This window comes from Oncorhynchus masou, unplaced genomic scaffold (assembly GCF_036934945.1).
Source record: "Oncorhynchus masou masou isolate Uvic2021 unplaced genomic scaffold, UVic_Omas_1.1 unplaced_scaffold_3901, whole genome shotgun sequence".
In the NCBI taxonomy this organism is placed as follows: Eukaryota; Metazoa; Chordata; class Actinopteri; order Salmoniformes; family Salmonidae; genus Oncorhynchus; species Oncorhynchus masou.
In genome coordinates, this window is record NW_027010303.1 from 4,349 (window position 1) to 30,922 (window position 26,574).

A 26,574-nucleotide genomic window follows, 5' to 3' on the forward strand; every position below is an offset into this window, starting at 1 on the left:
GGGTCTTCAATCTGCATCAGAGGACAGACTTCAGTGAGAGAGAGGAGCGAAGAAGAAGCAGCCTGTGATGCTCACATGACAGTGTGACTGAGACCACTAGATGAGAGGTGAGGTTTTGACTTTCACAGGAGAGGACAAACTGAGGGAGGAGGGGGGAGGGAGGGAGGGAGGAGAGAGAGAGAGAGAGAGAGAGAGAGAGAGACTGCTGCTCAGCTCAGACTGTGTGACTGTGAGAGAGAGAGATAGAAACTGCTGCTCAGCTCAGACTGTGTGACTGTGAGAGAGAGCCTAGATGAGAGGATTTGTAGCTTTCACACCTCTGTCTGTCTCTCTCTCTCTGTCTCTCTCTCTCTGTCTCTCTGTCAGTTCATGACACAGCAAGTTGAGGAAGTGATATACAGTAACATGGGGTTGGACTGAATGTGGAACTGTGACTTCTCCAATGTGTTAGGAGGGGAACCAAATTAAGGAAGCTACCTATCGCTGTAACTTTGCCCGTTCTCTGGAAGAATCATTTCGAGAGCTACCCAAGAGAGTGAATTTGCAGTCACCTTTTGGGCACAACTTCCGTGAGTAGATGTAATAATTGTTTAATATATTGTGGTAATCCATTTGATACATTCATACAATATATGATATGTTTCCATAGTCTTCGCTCAGCTCCTGTTCTTTCTCTTCTGACAGTTGAGATTTCTCCTCAGATTTCTCCTCTGTGTTGGTGTTCTGACAGCTGTTTAATGGAGGAAAAGGGAACCATTGTAGTGTGAATTTAACTTGCGACTTTGTTTCCTGTCTTCCTGGGGAACATTAGTGGCTGCACTTTGCCAGAAATGCTGTTGATGTTGGCAGAACGCTCTTTAAAGGGATAGTTTGGGGTTTTGGCAACGAGGTCCTTTATCTCCTTCCCCAGAGTCAGTTAATGTGTGTAATTCTGTCCTTGAGCTGTTCTTGTCTAATGATGTTCTGTATTATGTGTCATGCTCTGAGTGGACCCCAGGAAGAGTAGCTGCTGCTTTTGCAACAGCTACCGGTCTGCTGTTAACGTGCTCTGTGAGATAGACATGAGTGCCTGGAATCGCCCCCTTCTATGTATAATACTGTATGTTTTCTTCAATTTGTTCTGGACCTGGGAACTGTGAAGTGCAATGACTGGAAGTCAATGGGAACAGCTATCATGGTCGCATTCCGGAACTACCTTTACTTTCTTCACACTCGACGCAGAGACAGAGAAATGGTGTCCACGAGTTCCTCCGACTCTGGGAAGAAATCCCCAAACTATCCCTGTTTTCAGTTAGACCTGTGGTCACCTACCGGTCGTCGCCATCTCCAAGGCATTCCTAGTTGATCTCCCAAAGGCATTCCTAGTTGACCAGTGTTGATCTCACTAGTTGATCTCCCAAGGCATTCTAGTTGATCATCTCCAAGGCATTCCTAGTTGATCTCCCAAGGCATTCCTAGTTGATCTCCCAAGGCATTCCTAGTTGATCTCCCAAGGCATTCCTAGTTGATCTCCCAAGGCATTCCTAGTTGACCTCCCAAGGCATTCCTAGTTGACCTCCCAAGGCATTCCTAGTTGACAATAGTGATCTCCCAAGGCATTCCTAGTTGATCTCCCAAGGCATTCCTAGTTGACCTCCCAAGGCATTCCTAGTTGACCTCCCAAGGCATTCCTAGTTGATCTCCCATTCCTAGTTGTCATTCCTAGTTGATCACGCCGGGATGATGAATGAAGTGCACCTTGATTGCCTTCCATTTTGAACCATTTCATGTGTCTGAAGGGAGAACTCCGCCTACCCGGCAGGCCCAGAGGGCAAATCAAGTGAACCTATAGGCCAACCGCTGGCCAATCAGATAGCTCAGACTACCGTGTCTGTCCAGTTTCCTCGAGCCATAGACTGTAGAAAAAGAGACTGTAAAAAGAAGCCTTGAACGCACAGCAAAGTTGATAATGTGAGTTTTCAAAACTTTTAAAAACCATCACTAGAGAAAGACTCAACGAATACAGCAAAGAGATGCAGTTTTTATGAATAAATTAATGTTTAAGTTGGTATTCAGCACCGTCAACACTCTGTTCAACACTTTTATAAGCCATAAAATACGTCTTCTCCCTACTTCCACTCGCGCTACAACCAGCATCGAAGCTGCAATGAATGAACATAGCCAAAGTGTGTCCATGAAGCTTGTGTTGTTATTAGTGGCTTGTCTATCTTTTCATATCAAGGGATATTTCACCTTCTCTGGTTGTTGGGATAACAACAGGAACTGGTGCAGGAGGCAGAAAGAATGGGGTAACAACAGGAACTGGTGCAGGAGGCAGAAAGAATGGGGTAACAACAGGAACTGGTGCAGGAGGCAGAAAGAATGGGGTAACAACAGGAACTGGTGCAGGAGGCAGAAAGAATGGGGTAACAACAGGAACTGGTGCAGGAGGCAGAAAGAATGAGACTCAGAGCTGCAATACGTCACTTTTTAGGTGACCCGACCAAATTACATAGAAACGTGTTTATATAGATCTGTCTCATTGCAAGCAAGTCTAAGAACAGTAGATCTGTTCTATGTGCTCTATTTCGTCCCGTTCTTAAGTTTCGTTTTTTGCGTCTTTTACTTGTGGTTTTGTACACCAGCTTCAAACAGCTGAAAATATAACATTTTTGTTTATGGAAAAGATATTTCACAGCGGTTTAGACGATACAATGATTCTCTACACTATACTTCCTTGTTTTGTCACATAAACTGAAAGAACTATTAGAATTTTAACAACCAGGAAATGGTGGAGTGATTTCTGCATAGTGCATCTTTTTTAAGTTTCGTCATCAGCAGGAGGACTGCCTTTTCTCAGAGGAGAGAGGGTGAGTCAGGTGAGAGGCAGGTGACTGCAGCTCCCTCAGACTGACCATCAGATGCAGGCCATCAGTCCAGTACAGCAAAGAGGAAGTAAATGATTACGATCACTCAGCTGTGCCTCACTAGTAATACAACCAATCATCTATTACCAGTGTGGTCATATACAGTACCTCAAATGTTGAAATAGAGTTTCTAAATGGAAGAACAACATTGGTAGGGCAAATCAAGCATAGACAATATGTAGGGATAATGTATTGGGCCTGTAGCCTACTGTACAAACCTCATTGTTACAGAACTGTGTTTAACTGCTTCATGTTGCATAGACTTATGTTTTTGAAGTTATGTTTAAAAAAAACAACAGAGCGGTAGATCTCTGAGCGGTAGATCTCGGCTTTTACTTTGACTCAAAGTGATCTTGACTCAGAAAAGGTTGATGACCTCTACCTTAGACTAATTACCTCAGTGTGGAAGTTGTGGGAAGTGGCCTTCCTCTTCCCTTATTCTAGGAACGTCTGGTAATGTACTACAGGGGTTTATTTAAAGTCTCCCCTGTGTGGGTCAGCATTGCCACATAACTCTACTCTAGCTAACGTCCCATACAGGATGTTAGCTTAGCTACTCAGCACGGTTTCTCTCTGCCCGGACACACACACACACACACACACACACACACACACACACACACACACACACACACACACACACACACACACACACACACACACACACTGCTGTATTATACAGTCCAGTCCTGTGAGAGAAGCGTCCAGCCTCCTACCTAGTCCCACCCACATCCCTGTGAGGTACAACGGGGCCCGTGAGGGGGGGGAGGGGTGATGTTTTTGGCAGTGCCACCGGATGTCCTCTACTCTGCACTGCCACTATGGTCGATCTCTCCGGTGTTGCTGTTCCTTTAACAACTGTTGTCATAAACATTTGGAGAATACTTTTGATGAATTAAAGTAGAACCATAATGGCGTGTGAACGGTGGTGTTGTTGTCTCCAGTCTGTTTATTCACCTCTATAACTGCTAGCGGTGTTGTTGTCTCCAGGCTGTTTATTCACCTCTATAACTGCTAGCGGTGTTGTTGTCTGCAGGCTGTTTATTCACCTCTATAACTGCTAGCGGTGTTGTTGTCTGCAGGCTGTTTATTCACCTCTATAACTGCTAGCGGTGTTGTTGTCTCCAGGCTGTTTATTCACCTCTATAACTGCTAGCGGTGTTGTTGTCTCCAGGCTGTTTATTCACCTCTATAACTGCTAGCGGTGTTGTTGTCTCCAGGCTGTTTATTCACCTCTATAACTGCTAGCGGTGTTGTTGTCTCCAGGCTGTTTATTCACCTCTATAACTGCTAGCGGTGTTGTTGTCTGCAGGCTGTTTATTCACCTCTATAACTGCTAGCGGTGTTGTTGTCTCCAGGCAGTTTATTCACCTCTATAACTGCTAGCGGTGTTGTTGTCTGCAGGCAGTTTATTCACCTCTATAACTGCTAGCGGTGTTGTTGTCTCCAGGCTGTTTATTCACCTCTATAACTGCTAGCGGTGTTGTTGTCTCCAGGCTGTTTATTCACCTCTATAACTGCTAGCGGTGTTGTTGTCTCCAGGCTGTTTATCCACCTCTATAACTGCTAGCGGTGGCGTGTGTGTTTTTACTAAGTGTCTCTGCTGCTAACCCTGATGAGGTACCTCGGCACGGGGGGTTGTCGGGAGGATCAAAGAGCAGCAGCCATTTTAACAGCGTCTAAACTGAAGCATGTGTGTTTGTATATGCGAGCCAGCATGTGTGTCCTACTTGTGCTACTTCAAAGTGTCCACAGTCCCACAGGAGGAGTCATGTGTCGCTAGCAGCAGCCCACCCCCACCCTGACCAGGCTCCAGCCCAACCCCACCCTGACCAGGCTCCAGTCCAACCCATCACTGACCAGACTCCAGTCCAACCCCACCCTGACCAGGCTCCAGTCCAACCCCATCACTGACCAGACTCCAGTCCAACCCCAACCCATCACTGACCAGACTCCAGTCCAAACCCATCACTGACCAGGCTCCAGTCCAACCCCACCCTGACCAGGCTCCAGCCCAACCCCACCCTGACCAGGCTCCAGCCCAACCCCACCCTGACCAGGCTCCAGCCCAACCCCACCCTGACCTGGCTCCAGTCCAACCCCAACCCATCACTGACCAGGCTCCAGTCCAACCCATCACTGACCAGGCTCCAGTCCAACCCATCACTGACCAGGCTCCAGTCCAACCCCACCCTGACCAGGCTCCAGTCCAACCCTGACCCATCACTGATCAGGCTCCAGTCCAACCCCATCACTGACCAGGCTCCAGTCCAACCCCATCACTGACCAGACTCCAGTCCAACCCATCACTGACCAGGCTCCAGTCCAAACCCATCACTGACCAGGCTCCAGTCCAACCCCATCACTGACCAGGCTCCAGTCCAACCCCATCACTGACCAGGCTCCAGTCCAACCCCATCACTGACCAGGCTCCAGTCCAACCCATCACTGACCAGGCTCCAGTCCAACCCCATCACTGACCAGGCTCCAGTCCAACCCCATCACTGACCAGGCTCCAGTCCAACCCCAACCCATCACTGACCAGGCTCCAGTCCAACCCCAACCCATCACTGACCAGGCTCCAGTCCAACCCCAACCCCTCCCTGACCAGGCTCCAGTCCAACCCCATCACTGACCAGGCTCCAGTCCAACCCCATCACTGACCAGGCTCCAGTCCAAACCCATCACTGACCAGGCTCCAGTCCAACCCCACCCTGACCAGGCTCCAGTCCAACTCCAACCCATCACTGACCAGGCTTCCTTCCAACCCCAACCCATCACTGACCAGGCTCCAGTCCAACCCCAACCCATCACTGACCAGGCTCCAGTCCAACCCCAACCCCATCACTGACCAGGCTCCAGTCCAACCCCAACCCATCACTGACCAGGCTCCAGTCCAACCCCAACCCATCACTGACCAGGCTCCAGTCCAACCCCAACCCATCACTGACCAGGCTCCAGTCCAACCCCAACCCATCACTGACCAGGCTGACCAGGCTCCCCAACCCATCACTGACCAGGCTCCAGTCCAACCCCAACCCATCACTGACCAGGCTCCAGTCCAACCCCAACCCATCACTGACCAGGCTCCAGTCCAACCCCAACCCATCACTGACCAGGCTCCAGTCCAACCCCAACCCATCACTGACCAGGCTCCAGTCCAACCCCAACCCATCACTGACCAGGCTCCAGTCCAACCCCAACCCATCACTGACCAGGCTCCAGTCCAACCCCAACCCATCACTGACCAGGCTCCAGTCCAACCCCAACCCATCACTGACCAGGCTCCAGTCCAACCCCAACCCATCACTGACCAGGCTCCAGTCCAACCCCAACCCATCACTGACCAGGCTCCAGTCCAACCCCAACCCATCACTGACCAGGCTCCAGTCCAACCCCAACCCATCACTGACCAGGCTCCAGTCCAACCCCAACCCATCACTGACCAGGCTCCAGTCCAACCCCAACCCATCACTGACCAGGCTCCAGTCCAACCCCAACCCATCACTGACCAGGCTCCAGTCCAACCCCAACCCATCACTGACCAGGCTCCAGTCCAACCCCAACCCATCACTGACCAGGCTCCAGTCCAACCCCAACCCATCACTGACCAGGCTCCAGTCCAACCCCAACCCATCACTGACCAGGCTCCAGTCCAACCCCAACCCATCACTGACCAGGCTCCAGTCCAACCCCAACCCATCACTGACCAGGCTCCAGTCCAACCCCAACCCATCACTGACCAGGCTCCAGTCCAACCCCAACCCATCACTGACCAGGCTCCAGTCCAACCCCAACCCATCACTGACCAGGCTCCAGTCCAACCCCAACCCATCACTGACCAGGCTCCAGTCCAACCCCAACCCATCACTGACCAGGCTCCAGTCCAACCCCAACCCATCACTGACCAGGCTCCAGTCCAACCCCAACCCATCACTGACCAGGCTCCAGTCCAACCCCAACCCATCACTGACCAGGCTCCAGTCCAACCCCAACCCATCACTGACCAGGCTCCAGTCCAACCCCAACCCATCACTGACCAGGCTCCAGCCCAACCCCAACCCATCACTGACCAGGCTCCAGCCCAACCTATCACTGACCAGGCTCCAGTCCAACCCCAACCCATCACTGACCAGGCTCTGGCCAAACCCTGGACGCAATGTTTACTCTCTAGACAGTGTATGTCTCTCTGGGTCAACCCTTTCAGCAGGAGAAACCTTAGCCTGGAATCCCCTCTGAAGATCTCTCAGCAGGAGAAACCTTAGCCTGGAATCCCTTCTGAAGATCTCTCAGCAGGATAAACCTTAGCCTGGAATCCCCTCTGAAGATCTCTCAGCAGGAGAAACCTTAGCCTGGAATCCCCTCTGAAGATCTCTCAGCAGGAGAAACCTTAGCCTGGAATATCATTCTGACTAGTGGTAGTTTCAAATCAAATCAAAGTTTATTTGTCACGTGCGCCGAATACAACAGGTGTAGACACCTTACAGTGAAATGCTGAATACAACAGGTGTAGACACCTTACAGTGAAATGCTGAATACAACAGGTGTAGACACCTTACAGTGAAATGCTGAATACAACAGGTGTAGACACCTTACAGTGAAATGCTGAATACAACAGGTGTAGACAGCTTACAGTGAAATGCTGAATACAACAGGTGTAGACAGCTTACAGTGAAATGCTTACTTACAGGCTCAAACCAATAGTGCAAAAACTGTGCTAGGTGAACAATGGGTAAGTAAAGAAATAAAACAACAGTAAAAAGACAGGCTATATACAGTAGGGAGGCTATAAACAGTAGGGAGGCTCTATAGAGTAGCGAGGCTGTAAACAGTAGCGAGGCTATATACAGTAGCGAGGCTATATACAGTAGGGAGGCTATATACAGTAGGGAGGCTATATACAGTAGCGAGGCTATATACAGTAGGGAGGCTATATACAGTAGGGAGGCTATAAACAGTAGCGAGGCTATAAACAGTAGCGAGGCTATATACAGTAGGGAGGCTATAAACAGTAGCGAGGCTATATACAGTAGCGAGGCTATATACAGTAGGGAGGCTGTAAACTGTAGCGAGGCTGTATACAGTAGCGAGGCTATATACAGTAGGGAGGCTATATACAGTAGGGAGGCTATATACAGTAGCGAGGCTATATACAGTAGCGAGGCTATATACAGTAGGGAGGCTATATACAGTAGGGAGGCTATATACAGTAGGGAGGCTATATACAGTAGGGAGGCTATATACAGTAGGGAGGCTATATACAGTAGGGAGGCTATAAACAGTAGCGAGGCTATAAACAGTAGGGAGGCTATAAACAGTAGGGAGGCTATATACAGTAGGGAGGCTATATACAGTAGCGAGGCTATATACAGTAGGGAGGCTATATACAGTAGCGAGGCTATATACAGTAGGGAGGCTATAAACAGTAGGGAGGCTATATACAGTAGGGAGGCTATAAACAGTAGCGAGGCTATATACAGTAGCGAGGCTGTATACAGTAGGGAGGCTATAAACAGTAGGGAGGCTGTAAACTGTAGCGAGGCTATAAACAGTAGGGAGGCTATAAACAGTAGCGAGGCTATATACAGTAGGGAGGCTATATACAGTAGCGAGGCTATATACAGTAGCGAGGCTATAAACAGTAGGGAGGCTATAAACAGTAGCGAGGCTATATACAGTAGGGAGGCTATAAACAGTAGCGAGGCTATAAACAGTAGGGAGGCTATATACAGTAGCGAGGCTATAAACAGTAGGGAGGCTATATACAGTAGGGAGGCTATATACAGTAGCGAGGCTATATACAGTAGGGAGGCTATATACAGTAGGGAGGCTATATACAGTAGGGAGGCTATATACAGTAGGGAGGCTATATACAGTAGCGAGGCTATAAACAGTAGGGAGGCTATATACAGTAGGGAGGCTATAAACAGTAGCGAGGCTATAAACAGTAGGGAGGCTATAAACAGTAGCGAGGCTATAAACAGTAGGGAGGCTATATACAGTAGGGAGGCTATATACAGTAGGGAGGCTATATACAGTAGGGAGGCTATATACAGTAGCGAGGCTATAAACAGTAGGGAGGCTATAAACAGTAGGGAGGCTATAAACAGTAGTGAGGCTATAAACAGTAGGGAGGCTGTATACAGTAGGGAGGCTATAAACAGTAGGGAGGCTATATACAGTAGGGAGGCTATATACAGTAGGGAGGCTATATACAGTAGGGAGGCTATATACAGTAGGGAGGCTATATACAGTAGGGAGGCTATATACAGTAGGGAGGCTATAAACAGTAGGGAGGCTATAAACAGTAGCGAGGCTATAAACCGTAGCGAGGCTATATACAGTAGGGAGGCTATAAACAGTAGCGAGGCTATAAACAGTAGCGAGGCTATATACAGTAGGGAGGCTATAAACAGTAGCGAGGCTATATACAGTAGGGAGGCTATAAACTGTAGCGAGGCTATATACAGTAGGGAGGCTATAAACAGTAGGGAGGCTATATACAGTAGGGAGGCTATAAACAGTAGGGAGGCTATAAACAGTAGGGAGGCTATAAACTGTAGCGAGGCTATATACAGTAGGGAGGCTATATACAGTAGGGAGGCTATATACAGTAGGGAGGCTATAAACAGTAGGAGGCTATATACAGTAGGGAGGCTATAAACAGTAGGGAGGCTATAAACAGTAGGGAGGCTATAAAGTGTAGGGAGGCTATATACAGTAGGGAGGCTATATACAGTAGGGAGGCTATAAACAGTAGGGAGGCTATATACAGTAGGGAGGCTATAAACAGTAGCGAGGCTATAAACCGTAGCGAGGCTATATACAGTAGGGAGGCTATAAACTGTAGCGAGGCTATATACAGTAGGGAGGCTATATACAGTAGGGAGGCTATAAACAGTAGCGAGGCTATAAACAGTAGGGAGGCTATAAACAGTAGCGAGGCTATAAACAGTAGGGAGGCTATAAACAGTAGCGAGGCTATATACAGTAGGGAGGCTATAAACAGTAGGGAGGCTATAAACAGTAGGGAGGCTATATACAGTAGGGAGGCTATAAACAGTAGCGAGGCTATAAACAGTAGCGAGGCTATATACAGTAGGGAGGCTATAAACTGTAGCGAGGCTATATACAGTAGGGAGGCTATAAACAGTAGCGAGGCTATATACAGTAGGGAGGCTATAAACAGTAGGGAGGCTATAAACAGTAGGGAGGCTATAAACAGTAGGGAGGCTATATACAGTAGGGAGGCTATAAACAGTAGGGAGGCTATATACAGTAGGGAGGCGAGGCTGTATACAGTAGGGAGGCTATAAACAGTAGGGAGGCTATATACAGTAGGGAGGCTATAAACTGTAGCGAGGCTATATACAGTAGGGAGGCTATAAACAGTAGCGAGGCTATATACAGTAGGGAGGCTATATACAGTAGGGAGGCTATATACAGTAGCGAGGCTATATACAGTAGCGAGGCTATATACAGTAGCGAGGCTATAAACAGTAGCGAGGCTATAAACAGTAGCGAGGCTGTAAACAGTAGCGAGGCTATATACAGTAGGGAGGCTGTAAACAGTAGGAGGCTATATACAGTAGGGATAAACAGTAGGGAGGCTATATACAGTAGGGAGGCTATAAACAGTAGGAGGCTATAAACAGTAGCGAGGCTATAAACAGTAGGGAGGCTATAAACAGTAGCGAGGCTATATACAGTAGGGAGGCTATAAACAGTAGCGAGGCTATATACAGTAGGGAGGCTATAAACAGTAGCGAGGCTATATACAGTAGGGAGGCTGTAAACAGTAGCGAGGCTATATACAGTAGGGAGGCTATAAACAGTAGCGAGGCTATAAACAGTAGCGAGGCTATATACAGTAGGGAGGCTATAAACAGTAGGGAGGCTATAAACAGTAGGGAGGCTGTAAACAGTAGCGAGGCTATATACAGTAGGGAGGCTATAAACAGTAGCGAGGCTATATACAGTAGGGAGGCTATATACAGTAGGGAGGCTATAAACAGTAGCGAGGCTATATACAGTAGGGAGGCTATAAACAGTAGCGAGGCTATATACAGTAGGGAGGCTGTAAACAGTAGCGAGGCTATATACAGTAGGGAGGCTATAAACAGTAGCGAGGCTATATACAGTAGGGAGGCTGTAAACAGTAGCGAGGCTATATACAGTAGCGAGGCTATATACAGTAGGGAGGCTGTAAACAGTAGCGAGGCTATATACAGTAGGGAGGCTGTAAACAGTAGGGAGGCTGTAAACAGTAGCGAGGCTATATACAGTAGGGAGGCTGTAAACAGTAGCGAGGCTGTAAACAGTAGCGAGGCTATATACAGTAGGGAGGCTATAAACAGTAGGGAGGCTGTAAACAGTAGCGAGGCTATATACAGTAGGGAGGCTGTAAACAGTAGCGAGGCTATATACAGTAGGGAGGCTATAAACAGTAGCGAGGCTATATACAGTAGGGAGGCTATAAACAGTAGCGAGGCTATATACAGTAGGGAGGCTATATACAGTAGAGAGGCTATATACAGTAGGGAGGCTATATACAGTAGAGAGGCTATATACAGTAGGGAGGCTGTAAACAGTAGCGAGGCTGTAAACAGTAGCGAGGCTATATACAGTAGGGAGGCTATAAACAGTAGCGAGGCTATATACAGTAGGGAGGCTATATACAGTAGGGAGGCTATAAACAGTAGGGAGGCTGTAAACAGTAGCGAGGCTATATACAGTAGGGAGGCTATATACAGTAGGGAGGCTGTAAACAGTAGCGAGGCTATATACAGTAGCGAGGCTATATACAGTAGGGAGGCTAAACATAAGGCTATATACAGTAGGGAGGCTATATACAGTAGGGAGGCTATAAACAGTAGGGAGGCTATAAACAGTAGGAGGCTATATACAGTAGCGAGGCTGCATACAGTAGGGAGGCTATAAACAGTAGCGAGGCTGTAAACAGTAGCGAGGCTATATACAGTAGGGAGGCTGTATACAGTAGGGAGGCTATATACAGTAGGGAGGCTGTAAACATAAGGCTATATACAGTAGGGAGGCTATAAACAGTAGGGAGGCTATATACAGTAGCGAGGCTATATACAGTAGCGAGGCTATATACAGTAGGGAGGCTATATACAGTAGCGAGGCTATATACAGTAGCGAGGCTATATACAGTAGCGAGGCTATAAACAGTAGGGAGGCTATAAACAGTAGGGAGGCTATAAACAGTAGGGAGGCTATAAACAGTAGGGAGGCTATAAACAGTAGCGAGGCTATAAACAGTAGGGAGGCTATATACAGTAGCGAGGCTATAAACAGTAGGGAGGCTATAAACAGTAGCGAGGCTATAAACAGTAGCGAGGCTATATACAGTAGCGAGGCTATATACAGTAGGAGGCTATAAACAGTAGCGAGGCTATAAACAGTAGCGAGGCTATAAACAGTAGGGAGGCTATAAACAGTAGGGAGGCTATAAACAGTAGGAGGCTATAAACAGTAGGAGGCTATAAACAGTAGCGAGGCTATAAACAGTAGGGAGGCTATATACAGTAGCGAGGCTATATACAGTAGCGAGGCTATAAACAGTAGCGAGGCTGTATACAGTAGGAGGCTATAAACAGTGGCGAGGCTATAAACAGTAGCGAGGCTATAAACAGTAGCGAGGCTATAAACAGTAAGCGAGGCTATAAACAGTAGGGAGGCTATAAACAGTAGGAGGCTATAAACAGTAGCGAGGCTATAAACAGTAGGGAGGCTATAAACAGTAGCGAGGCTATAAACAGTAGCGAGGCTATAAACAGTAGGGAGGCTATAAACAGTAGGGAGGCTATAAACAGTAGCGAGGCTATAAACAGTAGGGAGGCTATAAACAGTAGCGAGGCTATAAACAGTAGGGAGGCTATAAACAGTAGGAGGCTATAAACAGTAGGGAGGCTATAAACAGTAGCGAGAGGCTATAAACAGTAGCGAGGCTATAAACAGTAGCGAGGCTATAAACAGTAGCGAGGCTATAAACAGTAGCGAGGCTATAAACAGTAGGGAGGCTATATACAGTAGCGAGGCTATAAACAGTAGCGAGGCTATAAACAGTAGGGAGGCTATAAACAGTAGCGAGGCTATAAACAGTAGGGAGGCTATAAACAGTAGGGAGGCTATAAACAGTAGGGAGGCTATAAACAGTAGCGAGGCTATAAACAGTAGCGAGGCTATAAACAGTAGGGAGGCTATAAACAGTAGCGAGGCTATAAACAGTAGGGAGGCTATAAACAGTAGCGAGGCTATAAACAGTAGGGAGGCTATAAACAGTAGGGAGGCTATAAACAGTAGGGAGGCTATAAACAGTAGCGAGGCTGTAAACAGTAGGAGGCTATAAACAGTAGGGAGGCTATATACAGTAGGGAGGCTATATACAGTAGCGAGGCTATATACAGTAGGGAGGCTATATACAGTAGGGAGGCTATATACAGTAGGGAGGCTATAAACAGTAGCGAGGCTATAAACAGTAGCGAGGCTATAAACAGTAGGGAGGCTATAAACAGTAGGGAGGCTATATACAGTAGCGAGGCTATAAACAGTAGCGAGGCTATAAACAGTAGGGAGGCTATAAACAGTAGGGAGGCTATAAACAGTAGCGAGGCTATAAACAGTAGCGAGGCTATAAACAGTAGGGAGGCTATATACAGTAGGGAGGCTATAAACAGTAGCGAGGCTATAAACAGTAGCGAGGCTATAAACAGTAGCGAGGCTATAAACAGTAGCGAGGCTATAAACAGTAGGGGAGGCTATAAACAGTAGGGAGGCTATATACAGTAGGGGAGGCTATAAACAGTGGCGAGGCTATAAACAGTAGCGAGGCTATATACAGTAGGGAGGCTGTATACAGGGATATAAACAGTAGCGAGGCTATATACAGTAGCGAGGCTATAAACAGTAGCGAGGCTATAAACAGTAGCGAGGCTATATACAGTAGGGAGGCTATAAACAGTAGCGAGGCTATATACAGTAGCGAGGCTATAAACAGTAGGGAGGCTATAAACAGTAGCGAGGCTATATACAGTAGGGAGGCTATAAACAGTAGCGAGGCTATATACAGTAGCGAGGCTATAAACAGTAGGGAGGCTATAAACAGTAGCGAGGCTATAAACAGTAGCGAGGCTATAAACAGTAGGGAGGCTATAAACTGTGGGCGAGGCTATACAGTAGGGAGGCTATATACAGTAGGGAGGCTATATACAGTAGGGAGGCTATAAACAGTAGCGAGGCTATATACAGTAGGGAGGCTATAAACTGTACAGGCTATATACAGTAGCGAGGCTATAAACAGTAGCGAGGCTATAAACAGTAGCGAGGCTATAAACAGTAGGGAGGCTATAAACTGTAGGGAGGCTATATACAGTAGGGAGGCTATAAACAGTAGCGAGGCTATAAACAGTAGGGAGGCTATAAACAGTAGGGAGGCTATATACAGTAGCGAGGCTATATACAGGCTATACGAGGCTATATACAGTAGGGAGGCTATAAACAGTAGTAGGAGGCTATATACAGTAGGGAGGCTATAAACAGTAGCGAGGCTACATACTGCTATAAACAGTAGGGAGGCTATATACAGTAGCGAGGCTATATACAGTAGGGAGGCTATAAACTGTAGCGAGGCTGTATACAGTAGGGAGGCTATAAACAGTAGCGAGGCTATAAACAGTAGGGAGGCTATATACAGTAGCGAGGCTATATACAGTAGCGAGGCTATAAACTGTATACAGTAGGGAGGCTATAAACTGTAGCGAGGCTATATACAGTAGGGAGGCTATATACAGTAGCGAGGCTATATACAGTAGGGAGGCTATAAACAGTAGCGAGGCTATATACAGTAGCGAGGCTATAAACTGTAGCGAGGCTACATACAGTAGGGAGGCTATAAACTGTAGCGAGGCTATATACAGTAGGGAGGCTATATACAGTAGCGAGGCTATATACAGTAGGAGGCTATAAACAGTAGCGAGGCTATAACAGTAGAGAGGCTATATACAGTAGGAGGCTATAAACAGTAGCGAGGCTATAAACAGTAGCGAGGCTATATACAGTAGCGAGGCTATATACAGTAGAGAGGCTATATACAGTAGGGAGGCTATAAACAGTAGCGAGGCTGCATACAGTAGCGAGGCTATAAACAGTAGCGAAGCTATATACAGTAGAGAGGCTATATACAGTAGGGAGGCTGTATACAGTAGCGAGGCTGCATACAGTAGCGAGGCTATATACAGTAGCGAGGCTATATACAGTAGCGAGGCTATATACAGTAGCGAGGCTATATACAGTAGCGAGGCTATATACTGTAGCGAGGCTATAAACAGTAGGGAGGCTATAAACTGTAGCGAGGCTATATACAGTAGCGAGGCTATAAACAGTAGCGAGGCTATATACAGTAGCGAGGCTATAAACAGTAGCGAGGCTATAAACAGTAGCGAGGCTATAAACAGTAGCGAGGCTGTAAACAGTAGCGAGGCTGCATACAGACACCGGTTAGTCAGGCTGATTGAGGTAGTATGTAGATATGGATTAAGTGACTATGCGTATATGATGAACAGAGAGTAGCAGTAGCGTAAAGAGGGGTTGGCGGGACACAATGCAGAGAGCCTGGTTTTCCAGCCTAGCAGAAACCAGGGCTGCAGGGTAGAGTTCACCAGAATGAAAACAGAGGAGTCCGGTCCAGTAGTTGTTCACACAACCCTGTTGTTGTTTACATAGTCATTATAGTTCCAGAGAAACAACATGTAAACAAACATGGGGTTGTGACTATGAGAACGTCTGAGTAGCCAGCAGTAGCCATGTGGTTCTCTCTACAGCGGAATCATCTGCCTTTCCTTTTGCCTGGAGTAGATTCTCTGGGGGGTTTTCTCTCTCGCTCACTTCTGTCTCTTTCTCTCTCTGTCTCTGTGTCTCTCTCTCTCTGTCTCTGTCTCTCTGTCTCTGTCTCTCTGTCTCTGTCTCTGTCTCTCTCTGTCTCTGTGTCTCGTCTCTGTCTCTCTCTCTGTCTCTGTGTCTCTCTCTCTGTCTCTGTCTCTGTCTCTCTCTGTCTCTCTCTCTGTCTCTGTGTCTCTCTCTCTCTGTCTCTGTCTCTCTGTCTCTGTCTCTCTCTGTCTCTGTCTCTCTCTGTCTCTGTGTCTCGTCTCTGTCTCTCTCTCTCTGTCTCTGTGTCTCTCTCTCTCTCTCTGTCTCTCTCTCTCTCTGTCTCTCTCTCTCTGTCTCTGTGTCTCTCTCTCTCTGTCTCTGTCACTCTGTGTGTGTGTGTGTGTGTTATCTGCTTCATTCCTATAAATGCCTGGAGATGCCCTTTTAAGAGCAGGCCAGGCCCACTAGGGATGATGTGGTGTGTCATCCATGGTCTCAGGCCACGTATCTTCTTCCAGTCTCGTGGCTCTCTGCTTGTGGCACTGATATCAATGTCTCCATTGTGGGAAGCTATTTCTCTAATATTAGCCGGGGTGCATGTCATTGGTGCTCATCGCTAAACAATGAGGAGTAGTGTAGAGGTGGGGGGGTTCCAGATTGCCTTCAGTGCAGTTGGGTTGCACATCTCTGAAGGTGATGTCATTTTAAAATGCTTCCTTAATGCCTTTGCAGACTGTAATATTTTGCCCTCCTTGACAAAATGTACACGTTGTAGGAAAACGATTAAACATAAACGATTGTCAGACATCTTGGCTCGTTCAGTGTGACGGGGTCGAGGGTCTGCTGGTTCAGTGTGACAGGGTCGAGGCTTGCTGGTTCAGTGAGACAGGGTCGAGGTCTACTGGTTCAGTGTGACAGGGTCGCTGGGTCTACTGGTTCAGTGTGACAGGGTCGAGGCCTGCTGGTTCAGTGTGACAGGGTCGAGGCCTGCTGGTTCAGTGTGACAGGGTCGAGGTCTGTTCTCGTGGCTGGTTCAGTGTGACAGGGTCGAGGTCTGCTGGTTCAGTGTGACAGGGTGAGGCCTGCTCGTTCAGTGTGACAGGGTCGAGGCCTGCTCGTTCAGTGTGACAGGGTCGAGGCCTGCTCGTTCAGTGTGACAGGGTCGAGGCCTGCTGGTTCAGTGTGACAGGGTCGAGGCCTGCTCGTTCAGTGTGACAGGGTCGAGGCCTGCTCGTTCAGTGTGACAGGGTCGAGGCCTGCTCGTTCAGTGTGACAGGGTCGAGGCCTGCTCGTTCAGTGTGACAGGGTCTGAGGCCTGCTGGCGTTCAGTGTGACAGGGTTCGAGGCCTGCTCGTTCAGTGTGACAGGGTCGAGGCCTGCTGGTTCAGTGTGACAGGTTCAGTGGCCTGCTGCGTTCAGTGTGACAGGGTCGAGGCCTGCTGGTTCAGTGTGACAGGGTCGAGGCCTGCTGGTTCAGTGTGACAGGGTCGAGGCCTGCTGGTTCAGTGTGACAGGGTCGAGGCCTGCTGGTTCAGTGTGACAGGGTCGAGGCCTGCTGGTTCAGTGTGACAGGGTCGAGGCCTGCTGGTTCAGTTGCACTATGTACAGTTGTAGGCTCCGACAAAGTTCTGTCAGATGTTTTGGGCCTTTATCGTGTAGTGTGGCTTGTGTTACGAGACGGTCCCGGTGATTGATAAAGGTTAAATAAAATAATAATAATAATAATAATAATAATAATATATTTATTATTTATATTATACATGTTTTTTTACCTAGATGCATACTTTCAGTTTTTCCGAAGTCATTTCATTCACTCATAAGCATAGAGTGAGGCTAGCACTGCTGGTGCTGACACAGGTGCAGATCAAACACACCGCTGTGGTTAATGTAGCCCAGGTCTGCTGGTGCTGACACAGGTGCAGATCAAACACACCGCTGTGGTTAATGTAGCCCAGGTCTGCTGGTGCTGACACAGGTGCAGATCAAACACACCGCTGTGGTTAATGTAGCCCAGGTCTGCTGGTGCTGACACAGGTGCAGATCAAACACGCACTGGTGCTGACACAGGTGCAGGTTAATGTAGCCCAGGTCTGCTGGTGCTGACACAGGTGCAGATCAAAGGTCTGCTGGTGCTGACACAGGTGCAGATCAAACACCGCTGTGGTTAATGTAGCCCAGGTCTGCTGGTGCTGACACAGGTGCAGATCATACACACCGCTGTGGTTAATGTAGCCCAGGTCTGCTGGTGCTGACACAGGTGCAGATCAAACACACCGCTGTGGTTAATGTAGCCCAGGTCTGCTGGTGCTGACACAGGTGCAGATCAAACACACCGCTGTGGTTAATGTAGCCCAGGTCTGCTGGTGCTGACACAGGTGCAGATCATACACACCGCTGTGGTTAATGTAGCCCAGGTCTGCTGGTGCTGACACAGGTTCAGATCAAACACACCGCTGTGGTTAATGTAGCCCAGGTCTGCTGGTGCTGACACAGGTGCAGATCAAACACACCGCTGTGGTTAATGTAGCCCAGGTCTGCTGGTGCTGACACAGGTGCAGATCTTACACACCGCTGTGGTTAATGTGCAGCCCAGGTCTGCTGGTGCTGACACAGGTGCAGATCAAACACACCGCTGTGGTTAATGTAGCCCAGGTCTGCTGGTGCTGACACAGGTGCAGATCAAACACACCGCTGTGGTTAATGTAGCCCAGGTCTGCTGGTGCTGACACAGGTGCAGATCAAACACACCGCTGTGGTTAATGTAGCCCAGGTCTGCTGGTGTGACACAGGTGCAGATCAGCCCAGGTCTGCCAATCGCAGAATGTGACGACAGAAACCCGCAAGGTCTGCTGATGTCGTACAATCTGGCCAGGTTGACATTAAGATTTTAATTCGTTAACATCGCACAGTGTGACGTGATCATTGTAAAAGACTGAATCCAACGTAAAGTCTGCAAAGGTCTTGTTGTTGAACACTTCTCCATATAGCCATGTTGTCAGTTTCAAAATCGTCATTGAAACTAATATGGGTCATTTTCAGTTCATGAAATACTTTTCAGACTCCTCATATCCTTCCTGTATTGACTGAACATTGTGCTAGATGGCATCTTCCCCTGAAACAACAATGTCAAACTGATCCAGCTGAGGGTCACGTGTCTCTGGGTCGGACAGTTTCAGCATCCCAACCATCACTGGAATGGAACACTGGAATGGAACACTGGAATGGAACACTGGAATGGGAATGGAACACTGGAATGGAACACTGGAATGGAACACTGGAATGCAGTGGTTTAGAGGACAGGTGGCGGTATCATGTTGTTATCTCAAGGACAGGGTCAGCTGTTCCGGCTACCGCAGTGTCCCGCTGGCTTACAGAGAGCTGGAGAGGAGAGAGGGGCCTCCACTACTGCTCTCTGTTCCTATCAGAGGGTGTTTGAAGTCATCAAGAGGTGGGCTGAGAGACGGGGACGGTCGTACCACCTCAAAAGCACAAGGTGAGGATTTCAACAACCCTCATCTCAGATTGTTCTGAAATCTGTTAGAAACAGATAAGACGAGCATTCCAGCAACATTACATTATTGAAATATCATTTGATCTCTGAGAAATTAAGCTAATTGATTGCATCCAAATTGTTCATTTTTTTAAATGTAGTACCTAACATCTGATTTGGACCAAACCTTTTCTTCCTAACAATAAGTAAGACATGAGGAATCCAAAGAAATGGTCAAGATTAATAGCGAGGTGCTGCCTTAGAGAGAAGCGGTGATGCCGAGAGCGAGTGATGCCTTAGAGAGAGAGCGGAGAAGCGGTGATGCCTTAGAGAGAAGCGGAGAGCGAGGTGCTGCCTTAGAGAAGCGAGGTGCTGCCTTAGACAGAGAGGGAGTGATGCCGATAGCGCCGGTACTGCCTTAGAGTGCGCAAGAGCGAGGTACTGCCTTAGAGAGAGAGCGAGAGCGAGGTGCTGCCTTAGAGCGAGGTGCTGCCTTAGACAGAGAGGGAGGTGCGAGAAGCGAGTGCTGCGAAGGTGCTGCCTTAGAGAGCGAGTGCTGCCTTAGCGAGGTGCTGCCTTAGAGAGAGAGAGCGAGAGCGAGGTGCTGGCTTAGAGAGAGAGAGTGCGAGAGCGGGCGGTGCTGCCTTAGAGAGCGAGTGCGAGGTGCTGCCTTAGAGAGAGAGAGCGAGGTGCTGCCTTAGAGAAAGAGAGCGGAGAGCGAGGTGCTGCCTTAGAGAGAGGGCGAGGTGCTGCCTTAGAGAGAGAGCGAGGTGCTGCCTTAGAGAGCGCGAGGTACTGCATTAGAGAGTGAGAGCGAGGTGCTGCCTTAGAGAGTGAGAGCGAGGTGCTGCCTTAGAGAGAGCTGCATTAGAGGCGAGGTGCTGCCTTAGAGAGCAAGAAAGCGAGGTGCTGCCTTAGAGAGATAGCAATGTACTTTAGTAGAGAGAGGGGGATGTAGAGAGATTTTGTGAGATATAAGGGTGCTGCTTTAGAGAGATGGAGAGAGAGGGGATGTAGAGACAGGATGGCTGTGGGTTGGGTCTCTTTCGTGTCAGGTCTTCCTGTTGACCACGTTGACAGGAAGATAGAGGCCTCTGCAGCTGAAACTGTCACCTCTCTCTCTCTGTCTCTCTCTCTCTCTCTGTCTCTGTCTCTGTCTCTCTCTCTCTCTCTGTCTCTCTGTCTCTCTCTCTCTCTGTCTCTCTCTCTCTGTCTCTCTCTCTCTGTCTCTCTCTGTCTCTGTCTCTCTCTCTGTCTCTCTCTCTGTCTCTGTCTCTCTCTCTGTCTCTCTCTCTCTCTGTCTCTCTCTCTGTCTCTCTCTCTGTCTCTCTGTTGACTGGTAACTAATGCCAATCACATGTATATGGACTTGGCTAATCTACAACTAATGCCAATCACATATGGACTGGGCTAATCTACAACTAATGCCAATCACATATGGACTGGGCTCGTCTATAACAGGGATGGGGAACTCTCGGGGCCCCCTTTTGAAGGCCCTCGGACACAGTCAATTGAATTAATTCATTAGGCCCTCATCCATGGATTTCACATGACTGAGCTGGGTGCAGCCATGGGTGGGCAATCACATGTATATGGGCATAGGCCCCTTCACTGGGGAGCCAGGCCCAGCCAATCAGAATAAGTTTTCCCCCAAAAAAATGTTTTATAACAGAGAGAAATATTCCTCAGACCCTAAAACTGTACCATTTAAAGTGGCATTTTATTGTCCCCAGCACAAGGTGCACCTGTGTAATGGACTGCTGTTTAATCAGCTAATGTAAATCACCTTTCAGGTGGATGGATTATCTTCTGTAAAGGATAAATGCTCAATATAACTAATGTAAATCACATATTGCACACTATAAAGGGCTAGAAATGAGCTTTTTGTGCAAGGCCCTCGGACACAGTCTGGGATTTTTAGGCCCTCATCCTCATGAAACATGGGACCAACACTTTACATGGCCCCTTTATATTTATAAAATATATATATATATTTTTTTTCCCCCAAAACCTGTTGTTTTTTACACCTGTCTCAGTGGACTAGTCCATTTGCCATTCAAAGTGGCATTTTATTGTCCCCAGCACTGGGTGGACTAGTCCTTTGTGTAATGGTGGACTAGTCTTTTGCAACACCTGTCTGGGTGGACTAGTCCATTGCCTGTTCAGGTGGTGGACTAGTCCTTTGGATAAATGCTGGGTGGCATGTAGTCCTTTGCCAAAATTGAGCTGGGTGGACTAGTCCTTTGCCATTTCTGGGGATTTGGATTTCACCATTGCATGAAACATGGGACCGTCCATTTTACATGTTGCGTTTGGATTTATAAAATATTATATTTCTGGGTGGACTCGTCCATTGCCTGTCTGGGTGGACTAGTCCATTGCCAGAGGGGATGGCACACCACTACTAGTCCATTGCCTATCGTTAATTCCGACCATTTTTAATTCTACAATGTTTGTTTGGTTACGGTAATGCATTCAATATATTATTATTAGTCTTACCATTGTCATTGTAGGAGTGGACACATTGTTTGTAGAGTGTTCAACCTAGGCTACACTTGTGAGGAAAAAAAACGTTCCATTTACGAGTTGTCAATTTATTCATCGTCTTTTGTTTGGAGTGCTCCTGTCAATCTTGAGTAAGGACGCGCACCTAGCCTGTTTGAAGAATATTCCCAGCTCTCTTTCGATAACCACTCAGCATAAAAGGGAGAAAAATGTCATGCTCTGATCGGTGGAAACGTCATAAAATAGGCCTCCTGATTACTTCTTATCCCTTGTGCAACTTAGCCTACAGCTCTGTCTGTCTGGAGCTCACTGGTGCAGAAACTCTGACAGACCAGAATATTTTATACAATGTTGCAAGTTTGCTAGCACAAGCTTTGGGCTGGGCCAAGTTGATAGTTGTACAATGTTTCTTACAGACAGTCCATGCATAGCCAATGTGATTTCTAGGATATCTGTTTTCATCAGGATATGTTCTACATGCAGGCTGTAGTGTATTTGTTGGATTTATGTAGGCTGTTTTTACATATTACCAATGGCAATAGAAGTTATATTTAAAATGGTAGCATTTTCATTTAGATATCATTTTGATTAACCACTACATTTATTTTGAGATATGAAGACTTTATTATAGATTGAATGAAGCTGTTCCACGAAAAATGTGCAGATGAAAATCATAATGAATCAGGAGAAATGGTACTATACCCTGGCACTCAAAATGGAAAAGGTTAGCGGTCGCTGGTGTAGCCTCTTACAGGTAACTTCAGGAGAGTAACGGCAGAATCTGAGAAGGCCAGCAACAGCGGGAAGAGGAGGATGAGGAACAGTTATTTTTCTTCTTCTGGTTAGGATATATTGATCTCTAACTCCCTCTTGAGTAATTTGTGTGCCTTCATTTTTAATCACAGTGCTTAAAGCATCAGACGAGCTCTGTGGCCTACATATAGTTGATTTTATTCAAACATAGGGTGTATCTACAGTTGAAGTCGGAAGTTTACATACACCTTAGCCAAATACACTTAAACTCAGTTTTTCACAATTCCTGACATTTAATCCAAGTAAAAATTCCCTGTCTTAGATAAGTTAGGATCATCACTTTATTTTAAGAATGTGAAATGTCAGAATAATAGTAGAGTGATTTTATTTCAGCGTTTATTTCTTTCATTACATTCCCAATGGGTCAGAAGTTTACATACAAATTGATTGTATTTGTTCTCATTGCCTTTAAATTGTTTAACTTGGGTCAAACGTTTTGGGTAGCCTTCCACAAGCTTCCCACAATAAGTTGGGTGAATTTTGGCCCATTCCTCCTGACAGAGCTGGTGTAACTGAGTCAGGTTTGTAGGCCTCCTTGCTCACACATGCTTTTTCAGTTCTGCCCACATATTTTCTATGGGATTGAGGTCAGGGCTTTGTGATGGCCACTCCAATACCTTGACTTTGTTGTCCTTAAGCCATTTTGCCACAACTTTGGAAGTATGCTTTGTGTCATTGTCCATTTGGAAGACCCATTTGCGACCAAGCTTTAACTTCCTTACTGATGTCTTGAGATGTTGCTTCAATATATTCACATAATTTTCCGTCCTCATGATGCCATCTATTTTGTGAAGTGCACCTGGCCCTCCTGCAGCAAAGCACCCCCACAACATGATGCTGCCACCCCGTGCTTCATGGTTGGGATGGTGTTCTTCAGCTTGCAAGCATCCCCTTTTTCCTTCAAACATAACGATGGTCATTATGGCCAAACAGTTCTATTTTTGATTCATCATACCAGGGGACATTTCTCCAAGAAGTACGATCTTTGTCCCCGTGTGCAGTTGCAAACCATAGTCTGGCTTTTTTATGGTCGTTTTGGAGCAGTGGCTTCTTCCTTGCTGAGCGGCCTTTCAGGTTATGTCGATTTATAGGATTTGTTTTACTGTGGATATAGATACTTTAGTACCTGTTTCCTCCAGCATCTTCACAATGTCCTTTGCTGTTGTTCTGGGATTGATTTGCACTTTTCGCACCAAAGTATGTTCATCTCTAGGAGACAGACCGTCTCCTTCCTGAGTGGTATGACGACAGCATGGTCCCATGGTGTTTATACTTGCGTACTATTGTTTGTACAGATGAACGTGGTACCTTCAGGCGTTTGGAAATTGCTCCCAAGGATGAATCTGACTTGTGGAGGTTTACAATTTTTTTTCTGAGGTCTTGGCTGATTTCTTTTGATTTTCCCATGATGTCAAGCAAAGAGGCACTGAGTTTGAAGGTAGGCCTTGAAATACATTTACAGGTACACCTCCAATTGACTCAAATTATGTCAATTAGCCTATCAGAAGCTTCTAAAGCCATAACATAATTTTCTGGAATTTTCCAAGCTGTTTAAAGGCACAGTCAACTTAGTGTATGTCAACTTCTGACCCACTGGAATTGTGATTTAAGTGAAATAATCTGTCTGTAAACAATTGTTGAAAAAATGACTTGTGCCATGCACAAAGTATATGTCCTAACCGACTTGGCAAAACTATAGTTTGTTCACAAGTAATTTGTGAAGTGGTTGAAAAACAAGTTTTAATGACTCCAACCTAAGTGTATGTAAACTTCCGACTTCTACTGTATGTATGGAAAAAAATACGTGTTTAAAATTTCTGACCAATCAAAAGAACAGACGACTTTCAGTCGACCGGGGACATCCCTAGATTGGATGATGGTTGTCATCTGTCTGCTGTACCAGGAAGTGTTGCTTGATCAATGTGATTGTTTCCCTTGTGGTTTTATAGCTCATGTACTTTGCAAGTTATTTCAATACATCCTGTTATTTCTGTGCAAAGACAATATTATGTGTCTGCAGTCACACAGCTTGCTCTAAGGACTGTGGGTAAAAACTGGTTGAATCAACATTGTTTCCACGTCATAATTCTTTTTTTTTTTTTTTTAGTATTGTGACGACATTGAATCAAAGTGGAAAACTGTTTAGATTTGTAAAAAGTCATCAACCTCTCAGGGAATTTCATTTTTTCCCCCCAAACTTTTAACCTTAATCCAATGACATGGTGACATTTCACGTTGAATTCATGTTAGTTGACAACTCAACCAAATGCAAATTAAAACTAGATGTTGAACTGACGCCTGTGCCCAGTTGGAGAGGTGTGTGTGTGTGTGTGTGTGTGTGTGTGTTTTCCCATGTCTCTGAAGGTTTGTTGTGGTCCAGCCTGGTTATGTGTATAGCATCTGTAAGCCTACTGTTTGTGTGGATGTTTAGGAGGTATTTAATGGATTGCGTGTATTCTCTCCATCAGGGGTGAAGCTGTAGAAGAATAACTGAAGAGAGAGAGAGAAGATGCCTCCTCCCCCACCACCCCCTGCCCCTCCCCCACCCCCAACCTTCGCTGTGGTAAGCACGCCAAAGACGCCCTAGTTATATTTGAAACTACTGATATGAGTTAACATGACGATGGAACATTTCATTCAGTTTAGATGTAATCTTAGATGAAGGCAGCATCACCTTCTGTCAGATAACCTCTCATCCCCCTTCTGTCAGATAACCTCTCATCCCCCTTCTGTCAGATAACCTCTCATCCCCCTTCTGTCAGATAACCTCTCATCCACCTTCTGTCAGATAACCTCTCATCCCCCTTCTGTCAGATAACCTCTCATCCCCCTTCTGTCATGAGTGATTGAAGGGAAATTTCTTAGGTCAGTGCAGTTTTGACCTTGTTCAATAGCGCCACCCTGTGGTAGTGACAGGAAGCGTTTCCAGCATGGCAACGTGATTGTGCAAGTTGTCGTCCTAGGTAATACTATATAATTTCCTATATTACTTAACTGGCTTCTTTGTTTGTGTTTTATGTTGTCAACATTCGCAGGCAAATACACAGAAGCCATCACTCAGCAAGAATGAAGCACAAGGAAGAAACGCCTTACTGTCTGATATCGGAAAAGGAGCTCGCCTGAAGAAGGCCGTGACCAATGACAGGAGTCAACCCATCATTGACAGTGAGTAAAGGGTTCTCTGATGCTGTGTATTCTCAAGGCTTTACTCAGAATGTACTCATCCTCAGTCTAACCATTAGGAAATATGGAAGCTACTTGAAACCTACAAAGGCCTTCTGCAGATAATTAGATTTCAAAAGATATGGTCTTGTGCCGGAGGAAAAGAGATTGAATACCTTTCTTCACAGAACCCAAAGGTGGAGGTGGAGGTGGAGGAGGAGGAGGAGGAGGTGGAGGAGGAGGAGGAGGAGGAGGAGGTGGCGGAGGAGGAGGACCAGTACTAGGAGGTCTCTTTGCAGGAGGCATGCCCAAGCTTCGGTCCTCAGGAGGGAACAGTAACGGTAATAATCCATGTGTATAATAAGAGGCTACAATGTACTGCAGCAACCTGTAGAGGCTACAATGTACTGCAGCAGCCTCTAGAGGCTACAATGTACTGCAGCAGCCTCTAGAGGCTACAATGTACTGCAGCAGGCTCTAGAGGCTACAATGTACTGCATCAGCCTCTAGAGGCTACAATGTACTGCAGCAGGCTCTAGAGGCTACAATGTACTGCAGCAGGCTCTAGAGGCTACAATGTACTGCAGCAGGCTCTAGAGGCTACAATGTACTGCAGCAGCCTCTAGAGGCTACAATGTACTGCAGCAGCCTCTCGAGGCTACAATGTACTGCAGCAGCCTCTCGAGGCTACAATGTACTGCAGCAGCCTCTCGAGGCTACAATGTACTGCAGCAGCCTCTCGAGGCTACAATGTACTGCAGCAACCTGTAGAGGCTACAATGTACTGCAGCAACCTGTAGAGGCTACAAT

At 46.9% G+C, this 26,574-nt stretch overlaps 1 long non-coding RNA gene across 1 annotated transcript; it reads left to right on the forward strand.

Annotated features, from left to right (window-relative positions):
* On the forward strand, window positions 1-26,032 carry LOC135534741 (uncharacterized). Its single transcript, XR_010454733.1, has 4 exons — window positions 1-107; window positions 25,071-25,165; window positions 25,638-25,767; window positions 25,953-26,032. It is a non-coding gene; the product is annotated as an uncharacterized LOC135534741 (long non-coding RNA).
* Window positions 26,033-26,574: the final 542 nt, after the last annotated feature.